General features: G+C 32.8%; 1 long non-coding RNA gene across 1 annotated transcript; it reads right to left on the bottom strand.

The window, feature by feature from the left end:
- Window positions 1-848: 848 nt before the first annotated feature.
- On the bottom strand, window positions 849-17,899 carry LOC140442667 (uncharacterized). The gene is made up of 3 exons (XR_011951101.1): window positions 17,838-17,899; window positions 4,723-4,831; window positions 849-1,086 (listed from the first exon to the last, which is right to left on the bottom strand). It is a non-coding gene; the product is annotated as an uncharacterized lncRNA (long non-coding RNA).
- Window positions 17,900-19,821: the final 1,922 nt, after the last annotated feature.

Raw genomic sequence — 19,821 nt, forward strand, 5'->3', positions numbered from 1 at the left:
AACTAAACTATGAGTAGATTTATACAATACAGTTTAACAAACCCCTTTATACCCAATCCTATACCAGTGACTAAAAAAGTTTTATTACTGTAATATGCTGCGGCATATATGTTACAAGCTGCTGTTAATTTTAAGATTTTTTATTCTAACTGAATTAGATGGTTTTATAAATTTTAAGAAAAAGTTTTTGTAAAGATTCCTTAAGGATGTAGATATATAGAGAAAGACTTACCAATGTTCCTTTGCCACCTAAACTAGTAATTACAAGATGGGAAACATGGCTCGTAGCAGGTTTTTTTCGAGCACTGCAATGAAATATAATTAGTAATGTAAGAATTTATTCATGATATTTCCGAAACTACTCGAGAAATAAAAAATATATTAGTCGGCTTAAAGTCGTTTGGTTTCAGTCAAAAAAAATCGCAAAGACAGTGTTTTAAAATACGAAATAAACTCAGAAGCTTTCCTAGAATTTGATATTTCAACTAATATCTCGAGTAAGACGAAGCTTACGTAGAGAACAAAAAGTAGAATTTTATCTGGAAAGAGGTCAAGTACCTGGACAAGTACCATGGTTACCTCCTCCTAAAAACATAAAAATCTTATGGAGCTTTGTCAAGATGTTATTCTCAAAACACATCATGATTTTTAATCTTCTTTAATCCACAGATAGTGATTGATTTTAAATTTTTATGAATTTTTTTTGCTACGTCGCTTAAAATATTATTAATACTATTAAAATAATTACTTAAGATTAAACGTATCTATATTTTTTATTCTAACAAAAACGTAACTACCTATACGAACTAAAACCTATATCATTTTTACCAGAACCATAAAATAATACATTTTACTACAAATTTTATTTCTTATAACGTTATTTTATACTAAAAATACTTTTGTTTGGTTTAAATCTATTAAATATTTAGTCATTTTAGGCGTACAAGGCGTTTACCTTATTCTAAAAACATTCTTCTTCTTCTTTTTCTTTCTTTATTTGTCGGCTCGCATCCTTGTGCATCTGCCAGTGCATTTGGTAGTATTGCAGCTCGTCTTCCCCTAGGCAATGCTGCAGCACTACAAAACCTAAAAAAACTAAAGTGTCAAAGTTTTGTTATTGTTTATTTTTGTATTTATTATACTTGGTCTTCAAATGAGGTTAGACAATTATTGTGTACTGAATGAGCACTGGGCCGTATAAATAAAGAATATATACATAATACTAAATTTATTTCACTGGTGGTGAGAAGTATTAGTTTGAAACAAGTAGCACTACACAGGAAATTTAGACTTTTGTCGCTCCGGGACAACGCCGGAGCTTTTCACAAACCGAAATGTTGCCTCTGTTTAACAAGTACCCAGGAGGGAATTAGAGGTCGTTTAAAATATGTGTTGACGAGATGAATTTATCATAAATTCAGTTTTCTAATGTTAAAGTGGTTAATGACTGCTTTTAATTGTTCAAAAGTAAGGTTTTGTAACATATTTTGAGCATTTGAATTTGAATGTCCTTATTGGACATTGAAGAAAAATGTGGTAAAGATCCTCAATTTTTTCGCATTCACAGTATATGTGGTCCTTGACTCTTAATCTATATAGATGTGAGCCTGTGCAACAATGTCCTGTTCTTATTCCTGTTATATTTGTAAAATGTCTTCTATCTATGTATAGGAATTTATGAAACCATGGTTTTTCTGGTAACGTGAATTGTATTTCTAAATAACATTTTTCTTTAATTTGAACTTTTGATTTCCAATGAGTGTGTAACGTTATAAACGTCACATATCTATTAATTTATATTTTAATAATTATTTCATTTTAATTTCTTTATTGATTTATAAATTCTTTATCTTCAGTTTAATTTTTACTATTTTTTATTTTACAAAATAGTTGGCGCCCTCTGTTTTTCTCTTCTTCCTCTGTCTTTATTTTCTCTCTCTTTCTGTCTCGTAGAATAAATATTCGCCCTCTCTCTTTTTGTTCGGCAGACTATTCTGTTCCGTGTTGACAGACAAGCTAGTTTCATGATATATATAGCAACATCCTATGACATCTGTGCTAACTTCATTCAGTCTCCCACTTTCTGTCAAAACAACTTTTCTGTAGTGGGATTATTTTTTGTTTTTTTTTTTTGAAATTTATAAAAGAAGGCAAAAACTATTATAAGACTCATTTTTATGGTCTACAAATTCTCTTGTGTTTATTGGCTTTATTGGCTTTATTGGGTTTATTGGACATATCAAAACTTTATTGGACATATTAAAACTTTATTGGCATATCAATAACTTAATTGACCAGATCGAATTGATTGGCCATATTCAATTTTAACAACAGGACATACAGCCACGTGTGACTGCAGCTCTCCAGAAGCCACAACTTAATTGGAGGACCTAAACAGCTAGAACACACAAACAGCCCATCGAAGCAATAAGTAGCACTTATTAACTGTTAAGCTTTGGCAGGGTTAATTATTGTTTTTTTATTCCTTTAAATAAATATGTTTGGTTAAAATTGGTCTTATTTGCTATCAACTGAGAACTCAGGTTCAATCCCTAGTTTAAGAAAAGATGAACTCACCCTTGAGATACTGAGCTATGCAAAGTATAGACGATAAGCTCCCATGGTTAATTGAAGTATTATTTTTACAATAATACTTCAATTCTCTTTGGTAGTCTTATCGTTACAAGTGTTACGTTCATTTTTAATATTTATTTTTAGAGCTGGCCAAAGTTCAGTTACATTTATCTCCGGAGGTATCTTAAGACACCTGCTAACGTTTGCCAAATTATCCACATGTTTATTTCCCTCTATTCCTAAATGACCTAGAATCCAGCACAGTCTATAGTTTTTACCAGTAGAGTTGGTCTCAATAAATATTTTTTTTTGTTTGCAGTGCAATATACTCACTTTTTTAATTAATACCTATGCAATTTGATTTTTGTATAGCGCTATTAGAATCACTAAAGACAATAATATCTTTGATGCCGCTATTTAGGCATACAGTTACCCCCTTATTAATGGCTACTATTTCTGCTGTACATATACTCATAATTGAAGGCAGCTTGGATGAAATTGAAAAATCTATGTCATTAAACAAAAATATATTTTCTAGACAATTTCTCAGTTACTATTTTAAATATTGTGTTTTGATTGATACCTGTTTTATTGATGTTTAATTAAACTATGGGAATCTCACCATATAAGTTATCATAATTTTGTATGAAGTCAGCTATTACATCTGTTTTGTGGACTATTTTTTTATATGGTTTTAGATAATAAATGCTTCTACTAAGTATGAACGCTCTTTCTATCTCCAGTAACCAAAGTTGTGATTACATGCCTGGTATACTTCATGTGTTAACTCCGACAGTGGATGCTTTTGGTAGCTATACATTTTTGACATGAATTCTGTTGCTAGCCATCTCCTTCTAAATTCTAGGGTCATCTCTCCTGTTTCTGCTAATAGGGCTGTAGTGGAGTTTGACTTTATGCATCTTAGAATTAGCCGTAGTGCCTAAAACATTTGTTTTTACTTTATTAGAAATTGTGGTTTTAGTAGTTACGTTACTATAGTTGTAAGCCAGGTGTCAGCAACTAATTTCGGGTGGAGTCCAGACATATTTTAAAATAGAATTGGGAGGTCCAGGAAACAAATTGGCGAAACTTCGTTATACTCCTCCATCGAGAGAATCAAATTAATGAGTTAAATTTATTTTTCATTTAAACGAACTGGTGTACATTTTTAAAATCAATGTGAAAAATTACACTTGTATTCTTTACCCAGTTTTTTAAAGGTAGGTTCATGCTGCGAGCAGCTAATGCAAATAATATCTTTAAGGTGAGCGTCTATCAATCTTGATCGACACAAAACTTATTTTTGAAAACGAAGTTTTACAAATAAATGTGTAGCCAAACATACTAGAAAGGTAAAGGGCCAATTTATTGCAGTTTTCATATTTCCCCGGAACATGTATACTCCAAAATTTTGGGTAAATGCATTTTTATGCATTTGCAACAAAATGTCTTCCTGTAAGTATAAAATTTGCATTTGAAGCAAGAGCTTTGAAATGGGAAACAAATTTGCAGCAACATTACTCCAATCTCTTGCTTAAATCTCTTTAAATAATGCCGACATCTTTTCTACCTCTGCAAGGCTTTAAATCTTCCTGCGAATTCTTTTAAGACCATCAATGAAATCTAAAAATAATAAAATGTCTATTTCTGATTTAGAACTATTCTTGGAATAGAATAGAAATATGCTTTGTGTCACTGAAAATTGTACAATTTTATGGAAAAAGCTTACAAAAGGTCTGAAAAATAACAATAACAATTTAAAATTTACTAAAATTACATAAATCGTCAATATCAAAAATAAAAGATAATAAAATACACGATTCAATACAAAATTTAAATAAATTGCAATTGCGTAATAAAACTCTTGTAACAGTTGTTGGAAAGAGGACACACTTTGTATCAGATCACATATTAATTTCTCATTTCCGTGGAGTTCGGTCTTGAGCACATTTAAGTGTTGCAAAATGTCTTAGAGGAAAACCACAGCTAACATATTCCTTTTTATTAAACTTTAACTATCTATTACAAATCGAAAGCAACCATCATACAAAAGTCATCTGTTACCGCTTTTATATGAAATTTGTATTCTGTCTAAAACTACAATTTCTTTAAACGTTAAAATCTATTTATAATTATATTAGTACTTACTAGTCTGTGATAGTGCTGCCTTTGAGGAAATGGAAAAAGTGACATGTACGCCCACCCGAAATACGTAAGAAGTCATTAGATATAGCTTCAGAACTTCTTCCAGCAAAATCTGTTTAAAATATACAATCAGCAATACAAAAAATTTGAAAAATTTTGTAAAAAAAATACAAAAACTTACAGCTTTTTAAAGCAAAATGAAAGAACTTACATTCCGAAAAAAACCCAAAAACCTGTCGCAAGCAGCAAAGTTCTTAAATTCCTATTAAATGCATCTAATGAAATGTAGGTTATACTTAATAATAAAGGTAATTTATACAAATTTATTAAAACCGTTTTAATATAGCAATTTGCAGTATTTATTTTAGGTTTACCATTTTTGGAATTACCGGGACTTTCAGAAGTAAAAAACTTCTAAATTTAAAAATGGCTGATACAAAAAACAAAAAAAAATATTGTGGTTGTTCATATTACTAAAACTAAAACCAGTAAGCCTAGAATGTTTGTGGTGACATGGTAGGAGTGGTAGGAGTTTGAAGAAAAAGAAAAATCCATAGAATTATTTATTAAGTATGTAACTCTGCATACTCGCCATGATCGATTTTTTATAACATATAGTGGAAAGTATTCCAAGCAAAATTACTAAATATTTGCAATTGTCAACACCACATCTATATACAGGACATTGCCTATGGAGAACTCTCTTTGTGAATGCAGGTGGCAGCAAGAAAAATTTCAAAAGACATGGAGGTTGCAGGAATCATGAACACCGAAAATAATGTCGAAAAATCTGTTTATAATAAAACTAAAATTGCAAAAACAATTTTAGGGGAAGCTGTTAATTATAATATTAATACCGACATAAACGTTAACGTTGATAAAACATTTTCAATGCAAGCACCTTTAACCTCGGGAATAAATTTTAACAACATATCAAATTATTCATTAGTATTTAATATAACAAAACATAAATGAAACTGTTGTATTTATGATTAAGATTACACAAAATATGACTGTTTATAATGTTTTGTTATGGTTGGTGATACAATTTTGTATGCACCACGTCAGTAAACAATCTTTATCGAACTTGTCTGTTATTCGCTTCGGTCGCTCTGCTCATAATAACAGACTCGTTCGATAAAAAGTTACTTTACCTACTTGTACATAAATAACTATTAAAAGTGTGTAAAATATTTAATTCCTTGATGAGCGCTTTCGGCTTAAAAGCCATCCTCACAGCTATGGTTAAGAAATTAAAAAGTACCACTACTAAAGAGAGATCCCATTATTAGATCCCGTTCTTAGCTATCAGCTTCTAATCTCTGATTTTCATCTCTCTTACATCTTCCATCCTTACATATTTCCATTTCTTTCTTGGTCTTCCTCTCTTTTTTGCCCTCAGATACTCTCCAAGCAGTATTATTGACTAGTATATTACCTTGCATTCTTTCTGGATGTCCGAGCCATTCTAGTCTACGTCTTTTCACCACTTTTGTTATTATAGAGTTAGCATACAAATGGTACACTTCTTCATTCGTTTTTTTTTTATTCTCCCTCTACTACTTTTTTACCAAACATTCTGCGTAGTATCTTTCTTTCCCATGCTTCCAATCTGTTCTGTATGGTTTTGTTCATAGTCCATGTCTCGGCAGCGTATAGCATTGTGGATCTAATTATAGTTTTGTATACTCTTATTTTTGTTTTACTAGATACATCTTTGGCCATAATTATTTTGCTCATGGCTCCAGCACTCCTGTTGCTCTTGGTCAGTCTTAGGTTGATTTCAGTTTCTTCCTTACATGTCTGATCAATAAGAGTACCTAAGTATATATATTCATCCACCTTCTCCAATTCTACAACTGGATGTGGAGGATGGATATCATCAACCTTCAGTTTAAAGGATCCCCTGGTGCTTATTCCTTTTTTGCTCGAGATTTCCATGTAATTCTATTTATTAATATTAACTTTCAGTCCCATTTTAGAGCTTTCCCGAATTAGTCTTTTTGCCATATTTGCCAGTTCTTTTCCATTTCCTATTAAGGGACCTAGGAATTGAATATTTCACATAATTTCAAAACATTTTTTTTTCCAATTATTTATTTAAAAAAACAAAAATAAACCATAAGAAACAACAAATTTGTTTCAGTACTAGCACCAAAATTAAAATATACACTAGAGCATAATGGCACAAGAAGTAAAATACCTAAGTATTTGCAGTTTATAATGCTTAAATACATGTTATATCTTTTTCCTTTTGAATAAAGAGTAGGATAGATGATTGGAGACACTGATAGCCTGTACGCTATAGACACGATATTTTATTGAAAGTTTTAGGTCAGGTGTGACCTACGGATAGTATGATCCAAAGAGGAAATAATACAACTCTTGCAATTACAATTACTGTTACTGTAAGCATAATATGTGTTTAAAAAAAGTATGTAACAGTAAATGAAGGTAGCAAATACTTTGTGTTTAGTTTGTATAAAATTTACAATTTAAAACAGTTTAATAAAAATGGTAGATTATGTCAAATCAATTTAAAAATATTTTGTTTCTCTTTAAAAATTGTTTTTTATTTACCTTTATCTAAAATACCGCATTTTATTATAAATGCTTTCTTACAAAACAATTGTATAAAAATAATTACTAATAATTAAGTCTCTTTTTACAAATAACAAGAAAACGATATTTTAATAAAGAACTATTTTGTATCAGATATAAAAATTGTGCCGATTATTAGCCTAAATTAAAGCCACGTGTGTTTTTTTATACGGAATGATTTTTATTACATATATGCATATTATTTTACAAGAATACTTGTCTTTTCTCTTGTCATGTAGAAACCACTTTTATTTTCTATAACGGTAATTAATTACACCATTAACGGGTATTATGCGTTGGCTAATTGTAATGTTTATTTCTAAATCACAATCATTCGTTTCGACTTTTTAAGTTGTATCAATGAAGATATCTTAAATGCCCTGACAGGCTGTCTTTCTTCGATGATACATTCACAAAGGCCTGACCCCAAAAATTGCTGCTTGGTACTTTTTGTTATAAGAATATAATTGATAGTCGATAAAGTCTATAAATAAGAATATATATATATATATATATATATATATATATATATATATATATACAGCTTTGAGGTTTATTGGGATTTGCAGTGGTGAAATAAGTGTACTCTTTTAACTAAGTTTTAAACTTTCGAAAATGTTTATTTTCATCATCAGGAAAAACTGAAATAAAGTGCTACTGTTAGTAAAGCATCCTCGAAATCTATTAAGACTGTAAAGGTTGTAAAAACTTAGATTTGTCTTTCGTGGATGTTCTACTCACAGGTGACAAATTCACGTACCACTCATTGATTGAGTCAATTATTAAAATATATAAAAATTGCATGGTGTAAAAGACCAAACTTGACAAATTATTTTACTCTAACACATAAGAAAAAGACAATTACAACGATTTAAAAAGACCACATGTGCCGGCCACTACAGATAACATATTCATACTAAGAACGATACAAGAAAAAGCTTATGAATACGACATAGACCTATATAATATGTATATAGACTTTAAACAAGCTTTTGATAGTGTGAAAAGAGACAAAATACTGGAAGACCTTTGTAATCTAGGTATACCTAAGAAATACATCAGCCTCATAAAAATGACATTGCAGGGTTCAAAAGCCGCAGTCAGAGTAGATGGAGAACTGACTCCCTTGTTTAACATCAACATGGGAGTAAGACAGGGAGATGCCCTATCAACCATGCTATTCAACCTAGTTCTTGAGGCAGTCATCAGAAAAACCAATATAACCAGCCATATAAACACCAAATCAGTACAAATTACTGCATATGCAGACGATGTAGCCATCATTAGTAGGAATAAGCCACGACTAATGGAAGTGTTCAAACAAATTGATCCTGAAGCAAGAAAAAGAGGTCTCAAAATAAACGAAGCAAAAACGAAGTATATGACAGTCAAAAGAATAACTGACAATGAAAATAATATCACAATAGACAACTATACTATCGAACGAGTGGATGCCTTTACATATCTCGGCACAGAAATCAATCAGAATAACTCCGTAAGTAGCGAAATTAATGCACGTATTTCCAGCGGGAATCGTACATACTATGCTAATAAAAGATTGATGACATCGAAATTATTAGACAAAAGAACCAAAATGACTATCTATAGAACACTGATTAGACCCGTAGTAACCTATGGATGTGAAACTTGGGTAATGACGAAAAAAGATGAAGCCCATCTCAGGACATTCGAGAGAAAAATACTGAGGAAAGTATATGGCCCGGTAAAAGAGGAAGATGGCACATGGAGAATCAGGAGAAACGACGAGGTTAATCAGTTAAATGAAGGTTATGACATTGTAAGATTTGTGAAAAGTCAAAGACTGTCATGGCTGGGACATGTGCAGAGACAAAACGATGCAAAAACAACAAAGAAAATGTTACAATGGAAGCCCATAGGAAGGCGAAAAAAGGGAAGGCCCAGAACGAGATGGTTGGATGACGTGGAAGACGACCTGAAAACAATGAACATAAGACAATGGAGAAGAAGGGCACAAGAGAGATCTGAATGGAAGGACATAGCCAGACAGGCAAAGACCCATCCAGGGTTATGATGCCAAAAGAAGAAGAAGACATGTGCCGGCCAACTGTGGAATGTTAAGTTAAGAGTAGCTGTCATTCCTGGAGATGCCAAATGACAGTATTTCTTATTTTCTTTGTCTTATGTAGTACTACTCCTATTACACATCAAAATTTACCAAAGGTTGTACTTGTATTTAAGTTGAAAAACAAATTTGTATAATGAGAACTATAATAAATAACGAAACCTGGAAACTTTACAATGAATTAGTTGTTGAAACATTATTGGATTGTGAATGTGTATCCAAATATAATATGTAGGAGTAAATAGTGCTTAACTGATTAATGTCACTCCTTTTGTTCATTGCGTTTGAATTTTGAGCAATGAATGCCATTTCTAAGAAAAGTTTTTTATTGTAATTGAATTCAGTAGCTAAAACATTAACTGATTCATAATTCATTATATGATGTTCTTTATTAACATGTTCTGCAAGGGCAGATCTTTCAGGATATAGTCTGCTGTCGCTACGATGACTGATTAAGCGACTACCTAGGCTGCGTGTGGTTTGTCCTACATATACCAAATTACAATTATTGCAAGGAATCTGGTAGACTACGTTGGAACAATCTCTGATGTCACTTTAGAATAACCTTAGAATATATAGATCTTGCAGTTAATGAAGTTTTAAAGCCTTTTAAAGTAAAGTTTTAAAAGTAATTTTTAAGCATATTCAAAGAGAGAAAAATGCAATATTTACGTCATATGTTGGGAGATATCAATTACTCCAAATTATATTGGAAGGTAAAGTATTGATTAAGCTATCAGTTGGAAAATGCTGTGAAACTCGTGCCTGAAAGACCCAAGTAGATGGTTTGACCGCTCATCCGCAGAAATTTTTCGTGCCAACTTTCGAAAGGAGACGGTGCAATTAGAAGAAGTACATACTGAAGATGGTTTTGAACGGCAAGAGATAACAGAATTAGCATTCATGACCCTATGATACAATTAACCATTAACAGCTGCTAAAAAACCTATACGAATCTACTCTACATTTAGTGAAATGTCTCTTCCAGAATAGACGTTTTTACGTAACGCTCCAGTTCAAAAACAGTCGGTAGAAGGATAAAAAAAAATAAACTCCCACAGGAAAGTGTGCTTGCGCCTGTTCTATACAACATATACACCAACGACCAACCCATAAACCAATAAACAAGATAATTTATTTACGCTGATGATGCAGCTGTGGCAGCTCAGGGAAGAACTGTTAAAACTTTCGAGCAACCCTGTACAATATACTTTAAGTTAAATTTTACCCGACTTCTATCTTACACCCCGAGAGAGGGGCTACAGGTAGTTGCGGACAGATTACAGTCTCATCACAACATCGTTACAATAAGGACGCTAGTTTTAAATTTATAATTACGAAATATTTTACATGTGCCTTTTTTATTTCTTCAATACAGTTTAGTTTTAGTGATTTGTGTTTGTATTACTATAAGTGAAATTCTAATAAGATTTAACTTACATCTCCTACAAGAACCTCCAATGAAATCAAAGTAAAACTGACAAATTTCCTAGGAGACGTAGCACTATACTGTGATAAAAACCATCTGAAACCAAATCCCAGCACACAAAAACCTAGGTGTGTGCTTTCTGTCTTAGAAACAAGCACGCCCCAAAGATGCTGGAGGTAGAATAGCATGGTCATATGCAGGAACACAACAAGACGTCAAAATACTTCGGCGTATGCCTGGATAAAACTTTGACTTCTGGATATCACTATCAAAATTTTAAGAAAAAAGCAAGCGTCAGAAATAATATCATCCGCAAACTTCTTCTTCTTCAAGTTACATCTTCTTTCGAAGGTTGAAAATCATCAGGGTTATGCGGACTCTGTTTACATGCTGCTCTAAATAGTTCTGCACTACTACATTCAAACTACTCGCTTATGTTCTTAAGCCACGATATTTTTCGTCTTCCCTACATTTTGTTTTTCTTGAATTTCGCCTTGTATAATACGTTGTAATAATGAGTTTGGACCATTTAGTTTGGACCACTAATGTGGGCAAACTCTGCTCACGCTAAAAACGTCGACGTGGCTCTAAATGAAACTATTCATATAATAGCGCGTTACCTGAAACCAACACCTATTGAAGAGGTCTATCCCATAGTTGTTATCGCTCCACCACCTATCAAAAGACAGGTCAAGTCAGAGGTAGAACGAAATAAGCAGGAGACGAACCGAATTATTATTATTATTGAATATTATATGAACGAATGTAATTTACATTTTTTTTATAATTTATTTAATATGTAGAAAATAATCACTAGATACAAATTACAAATTAAATTTTAATTGCATTTATAAATTACTAATTCAGCTATTTATTAAGTAGTAATTAAAATAACATATTATTTGCAGATTTGCATTCTATAAAAGGTCATTATCATTTTAAAGTTCAGGGAAAAGAATAAACATGTGTACACACACACACACACACACACACACACACACACACACACACACACACACACACACACACATATATATATATATATATATATATATATATATATATATATATATATATATAATATATTATATATATATATATATATATTATATATATATATATATATATATATATATATATTAAACCTAGAGCTAAGATTAATACTATTATAAAAATTAATATTAAACTTACCAGTCTTCCGGGTTGATTATTGATCACTGTAATACTGTTTGGGGGCTCGGGAAACTGAGACCTCGGAAGGCCTGAAGAAGACATCAGAGAAAATGTCGAAAGCTCGGCGAAATGAAAATCAACGCGGTTCAACCCGTAAGACTGGTAAGTTTAATATTATTTTTATAATAGTATTAATCTTAGCTCTAGGTTTAATTGTACTAACCGCGAAAATTTTTCGGGACATTATATATATATATATAAAAATATTTATATATACATATGTGTATACAAAAATCCGACCAAAAGTCTTCTTCGTCTTCTTCTGGTCCTATCCGTTTCGGATGTTGGAAATCATATTGGCAATCATGACCTTGCTCGCTGCGGCTCGATACAGCTCCGTTGAGGTTTCCTTAAACCATGTTCTTAAATTCCGCAGCCATGATATTCTCCTTCTACCGGGTCATCGCTTACCTTTGACTTTACCTTGCAATATAGACTGTATCAGGGAGTAACGATGCTGATTTCTCATAACGTGTCCCAGATATTGCAATTTTATGCGTTTGATCGTAAACACAATCTCTGGTCCCTTCTTAATTTTTTCTAGAACTTCCTTGTTCGTGATCCTTGCTGTCCATGATATTCTCAGAATTCTTCTATAAAGCCACATCTCAAATGCTTCAAGTTTTTTATAATTGGTGTCTGTAAGCGTCCATGCCTCCGCCCCGTACAACAACACAGAGAAAACATAGCATCTCAAATGTCTCATTTTTGTATCTAGGGATATGTTGTGACTTTTGAAAATGGCGCTCATTTTGTTAAAGACCCTTCTTGCCTTTCCTATGCGGCACTTTCTTTCCTGTACATTGCTTTACTGTTCGTTTATAATAGTTCCCAGGTAGCAATACTGTTTTACTCGCTCTATCTGCGTCACATTAATGTATAGATGAGCCCCATTTATATTCTCCTTGCTGATAATCATTTGTTTCGTTTTGTGGGTATTAATGTTTAGTCCGTACTGTTGACTGTACTCGTTTATTCTGTCCATTAGCCTCTGAAGTCCCTCTAAACTATCTGCTATCACCATGGTGTCTTCGGCATATCTAACATTGTTTACTCTTTCAATATTTAGAAGGATGTCTTCGTCTATTCCGTAAAGAGCCTCGTTAAAAATTTTCTCTAAGTACATATTAAATATCAACGGCGATAGGATACATCCCTGTCTAACTCCACGTAGTATTTTTATGTGATCTGTTTCTTCTCCGTTGATTTTCATGTATGCGGTCTGATTCCAGTATAGTTCTGAAATTATTCTGAGGTCTTTGTCATCCAGGTCTGCTTCTTTTAAAATTTTTATCATCTTTTGATGTTGAACTCTGTCAAATGCCTTTTCATAGTCGATCAAGCACGCGTATACGTCGCAGTTAACGTCCCTGCATCTTTGAATCAGTACCTGTACTCCGAACAGTGCCTCTCTGGTACCCACTGCGTTAATGAAGCCGAACTGTCTGTCCGATATTTGTTCCTCGCACTTCTTATAAATTCTTCCATGGATGACTCTAAGAAACAGTTTCAACATGTGACTCATTAGGCTGATTATTCGATATTCTTCGCACTTTTTAGCCTCCTGTTTTTTAGGTATCGCTATGAATTTTGATTCTAGCCATTTATCAGGAATGATTCCTGTATTGTATATTTTATTGAAGACAGCCGTGATCCAATTTATTCCTTCTTCCTCCAAGAGTTTAAATAATTCAGCTTCGATATTATCAGGCCCCACAGCTTTCCTGCTTTTCATCCGTTTTATTGCTTCTTCTACCTTGGATTTAAGTATGTCCGGGCCCGTCGCCCTCTCTGAAAATGGATGCCTATAATCCGTTCTTTGATCTTGAAAAAGTGTCTCCAAATATATTCTCCATTTGTCTTTCATCTCTTGGGTGTCAATGATTAATTTTCCATTGGTGTCTATGAGTTTTATTTGTGTTCGCTTTTTAAAAGACCCGTTATTTCTTTTACCTTTTTGTGTACATTAAAATTGTCATGCTTGGCTTGTAGTCTTTCTATTTCTTTACATTTCTCTACAGCTTCTTTTTCTTTAGCTTCTCTTATGTTTCTTCTGATGTAAGCCTGCATTTTTTTATATTCATCTTTATTTCCTTTAATTAACCTAACCATTAAGTAAAGGATTTCTGGAGTCATCCAAGATTTCTTCTTTGTTTCTTTGTTTGGTTTTAGCAGATCTTGTTTAGTTCTTAATTATTTCTTCGAATTGATTGATTTCTCGTTGGATGTTATTTTATTCTTTTAGTTGTTTAACTTGGTTGTTAATATATTCCCCCACTTGCTTTTTAACTTCCGGATGTTGCAGGGCTGTCATGTCGTAGTTAGGTCTAGACTTTTTCTTTATTGTCTTCAGTCTCACATCCATGACTCCCACTAAAGGTATGTGGTCAGATTCAATGTCCGCTCCTGGATATGTTTTGCCAGATTTAAAACTGTTTCTGAATCTTCTATTTACTAATATATAATCTATCTGGTTTCTAGTTACGTTATGGGGTTTATCTGCTGGTGCCTTCCATGTATGCAATCTCCTCGGTGGTAGTTTATAAAATGTGTTTAGAACCACTAGCTTGTTATCTTCTGCGAATATTTCTAGTCTGTCACCTCTTTCGTTTCTTTGTCCTTACCCAAAAGGTCTGATTAGAGACGTTTTCCGTTCGACCCCAAGTTTTGCATTGAAATCCCCCATTATGATGCTGACTTCGTGTTTAGGTATTCGTTCTAATATATCCTCTATGCTTTGGTAGAGAGTCCCTACTTCCTCGTCGTCTTTATCTGCAGTGGGAGCGTATATTTGTATTATATTTACATTCACTGGATTGGCTCTTATTTGCAGTAGTATTTAAAATAGATCTACCAATTTTTCTCGTTATTATCACACCAACTCCATGCTCTAGTTTTCCATCTAGTGACCCTGAGTAGAATATTCTGTGATCTTTTTTGTCAATGCTTCCTGTTCCGGGCCATCTCATCTCGCTTATTCCCATTATGTCAATGGTCATTCTTTCCATTTCCTGAATGGAATTGTCTATTTTTCCACTCCTTGCCATAGTTTTCACATTCCATGTGCAAATTTTTAAATATTGTGGTTTTGCTGCTTTTTATTTTTCATAGGTACTCATAACTGTCCCCCCCGGAGATCCGATTGGGGAACTTACTCCGGAATCGTATTTGGTTGTGAGCATTACCATATATGATTTTCTGCTAGGACTATTCAATGGAATCTTTAATGTAGTGGTTGTCCTCGGCCTTCTACATACTTATGCCGTTGACCTCTACTGAGGTTCCTTCGCCTTTAGGGCCAGTTTCCCAACCCTCGGACAAAAGAGTACCCTGTCACTTACCAGCTCATCCGCCCGAAGTCGTTGGCCAGTAACTGGGGGATTGCTTATACCGGCAATCGCTCGGTGAAATTTTCGCCATATCTGGCTACCCTCACTTAGTTTAGCCTGCAGACCAATGCAGTTGCCCGGGATGTGGCACGTGGAGCCATAAGTGAGAGTTAGCTATCTTATGAGGACCAGTTATCAAGAACCATCTCCCGTCTATGACGCTCGATGTGGTCGTTCCGATAAAAGGTGCTACCTCTATAACACAACTCTATACCCCAAAAGTCTGGAAACGACTAATTATCTCTCAAATAGATGTTTCGAATTGTACAAAAAGCAGGATACGCCTATTCTGCAATACGTAGATTTCAAACGTGAGGACTGAAAAGTGTAAAATAAATTAAAATAACAGCACATTGGTGTCAAAAGTGGGATATACGAAAACTAGAACGAGTAGGCCAAGGGGGTAGCTTCAATCCGGAAAATTTCTAAAGACCCTCTTATATTAATAGATTCTTTGAAATGTCATGAAGATAGTGTACAGAAATAAATGCTAAAAAGAATACATTCGGTATAAGTATACAGGACCATATAATGAATTTCGAAGATATTTTTAATCGGCTTAAAGTAGCTGCCTAATTAATGTTAAACTTCAAGAAGTCCCAAAGGTAAAAAAAGCCAAAAAGGGGTTTTTTAAGAAGAATGACAAAGTCTGGCTTTATAATTTAAAGCAGCGAAAGGGTTATTCTCCGAAGTTACAGCAGTTCTGGGAAGATCCGTACCTTATTATGGAGAAGATTGGCGATGCAACCTAACGAATAAGCAAGATTCCGAGGGGAAAACTGATGATAGTACACCATAACTGGCTGGTGCCATTCGAAGAAAGCCACGAAATAGATGAAGAAGTAGAACTAATTCTATCCCAAGAAGTACCTGACCTCACGTTTTAGGAATTCTTAGGTGCATATGGAGGTACAGAAAGACAATATTTTCTCGCATTTTCAGATAACTATTCACTGACTCATACCATTTGGCTAGTATTAGAGACGCACAACGATTGGCAACCATTTTTTGAAGGAAAATTGATGCCAATGGTCGATTCGCAGAACTTTAATGCCAACTTTCAACCTCCGAAAAAGCTTTAAAACTTCAAGATGCAGTACGGTACCTTTTCTGGTAAAGAAGACTCTACCTACAGCCAACCCACCTACCAAGATGTATGAAAAATATTACTTTAATTATACCCAAGTCCAGGTACCACTATGTTGTAATCCGCATGGATACCGATGCGAAGAGAAAATCGTGTCTTGACACTCTTATACAACTGTGGTTCAGCTGTCCATAACAACATGAAGTGTTAGTTCCGAAAATGTTTCAGGAGGAACTATCATTTAAAGAGGGGAATGTTACGTCAGCCCTTATCCTATGATCGAACATCAGGTCGGCATTAAATGACTTTCGTCTGTCTAGGAACTACTATCGACATTTGGAGATTTTAATTAAGCGGCGCTTGACAAAGATCTAGATTTGCTGTCGTTGGGAACGGTTTAGAAACCTGTTAAACAAGGCGACCGTCTTCGGTGGAATTCCAGAATAACGGGACAAACACATATAAAAAAAAATTGTGCACAGTCAGTCTAAGAAATAAATTTGTAGAGATTAGTAAAAAATTACTATGAAGTGTGATATCAATTATTATGAAGTGTTAAACTAAAAATAAATTAAAATAACAGCACAATATACTTTGCTTTCAAATGTGCATTAAGAATATTATCGCGACTTCAAGCTTATTGGCTATTATAAGGTACGCACAAGACATATATGGCATATATCAAATGAAAATGGAAGGAGAAAAGCTTCATGTATCAACTTACTCGAAAACAGAATACTGAAGTCTCGCTGCATTGATCAAATGTGACAACAAGATAACAGGAAAAATATGAATTCAAATTAAATTTAATGTTAGTAAAGCATCGAAGAAAATGATGGTAAGAACAAGATGGCATGAAATAAAAACGAACACATTTAAAAATCATATTAGCAAAAGTAAACCGGAAAACAGTAATGAGACATACGCTACATAAATAGTTAAACTGGTGTGGCAACAACTAACAGTATATAGAAAAAGGAAGAGGAAAATCACTAACCAAAATAAAAATAATATAAAATGAAAGAAAAATATATAGATAGATATAAAAGGTGAGAAAAAATGATCCAGAATCTCCAGAGTAAGATAAATTAGAAGAGGGAGATAATTTATGTGTAGTATTTTATCCAAATACAAAGAAAAAACAAAATATTTAGTTTAAAATGTAACAATGTATTATTGTTTAATGTAAAACTTGTAATAAAGTAGATATGTAAAATGTAATTAATTTTTAAAAATGTATAATGGTTAAACTAATAATAACATAAATATACTTACTCGCTTAAAAATAACTGTAAAGACAAACAAGTCTAAAATTAAAAAGAATCAATAAACCCGTCATTAACCTTGACAAGCAACAGCGTGTATACTATAAAAAAGCTAGTAGTTAAATCAATAATTGTCGAAGGAAGTATTTAAAAGTCGCCATAACATCATTCAAAGCTGTGAATGTCGTACTTGGACCATTTGCATATAATAAACTGTTTCGCAGAATGCAAAAGTAAAATAAAGAAAATAATTAAGTCTGTAAGAAGAATATTTCATTATATATTTTGTAATTTACAGCCGCAATCTTGATTACAATTACAAAATATGAGCCGACATTTACAATGTCCTCCTACATGCGATTTTCAGGAAATAATAACAACAATACTGCCAACTTAAGACAATATGAATTACCACTTTCCACTGAGTAATATACGAGAAATGTCTAATTTATCTCGACCAATTATCGACGCGGCTGGATTGCGCTATTTATTGTTCTTTTACGTATATAGGAAATCTTGTATGGGTATAAACACTAGTATTGGATTGCATAGGGGCGACTAGAGAGAATACATTAATGTCAATGTAATTTAGGTTACAATAAAAGGCGGTACTATTGATGTATATTGAGACTTATTTTAAAAGTAGGTACGGCTTTTTAAGAACTATTACAGCAAATATAAAAATAAATAAATTAAGGGGTATTAATATTTAACAAAAATAAGTAAGCTAACAGAAACACAACAGATATACATTGGTATATATGTGGACTACTTATCTTCTTCTTTTTGTGCCCTGCTCGATTATCGTGCGTAGGCTATCCTAATTGGCTATACTAATTTTGTTGACAACAGCTCGGAAAAGGGATGCATAATATGATCTGTTCAACCACTTACTCAGGTTTCTAAGCTATGACGTTTTTCCTTATATTAATAAATGGAGTATATTATATCTTTCTGTTTGACGCATAACATGTTCAAAATATTCCAGTTTGCGATTCTTAACTGTTCTGGACACTTCCGTAACTTTTCCATCAGCTGCAAAACAACCTCGTTACGAACTCTGCCTACCCAACTTATTCGTAGAATACATCCAAATTTAAAGGCTTCAAGATTTTTTGGTTATGCAAAGACTGGCCTAGTCTGGTTATGCAAAAATCATCGATTTCACGGCAAAATTTTTCGCAGATATCTGAAGTTTTTAAGACATAGGTGGAGGTTATTAGATGACGAATAGATGAAAAAGTACTCGTATTTTTATCTTGCGTTTTTTTTTAAACAATAATTTATGGTCACACTTTAATTTTTTGTCTAGTTTTTTTGCTTATATTTTACATAAACAATATTTATATCAAGAATATCTTTATTTTCCCGTTTTTAAGATTAAAATTGATATATAATTTACGGATATATTTGCAAAAAACTTTTTTGCACTAATTTATACATTTTATTAATTTTTTTATTAACAAAATAAAATGTTAATAATACATTTAAACATCAAAAAATTATCGTTTTAAATTTGTGTGAAATTTTCCTCCGATCGGTCAAATAGTTTAAAAGTTATTTAATTTGTTTATCAGTGAGGCTAAATATTTAAACTATTGAACTTGCTCTATTAATGACGTTAGACATATTTAGCAAATTTCATAGGATTATTTAAGACTTAAACTATCTCAAAAGTGAAATGCATATTGCGTTTTCATCGAAATTATTTACAAAATAAACGTTTGAAAAAGGGGTATGTTTTTTACTTATAAACAATTGTAATAACTTCTATATTTGTCAAGCTATAGACTTGTACGTAAAACCATTGGATAGCTGGTAAAAAAACTCACATTAAAAAAAGCCTTCTATGACCAATTAGAACGATAAATGTGTCTAGCATCATTAATAGAGCAAGTTCAATAGTTCAAATATTTAGCCTCAGGGATAAACAAATTAAATAACTTTTAAATTATGTTACTGATCGGGGAAAAATTTCGCACAAATTTAAAAGA

Source organism: Diabrotica undecimpunctata, chromosome 6 (genome assembly GCF_040954645.1).
Source record: "Diabrotica undecimpunctata isolate CICGRU chromosome 6, icDiaUnde3, whole genome shotgun sequence".
Lineage (NCBI taxonomy): Eukaryota > Metazoa > Arthropoda > Insecta > Coleoptera > Chrysomelidae > Diabrotica > Diabrotica undecimpunctata.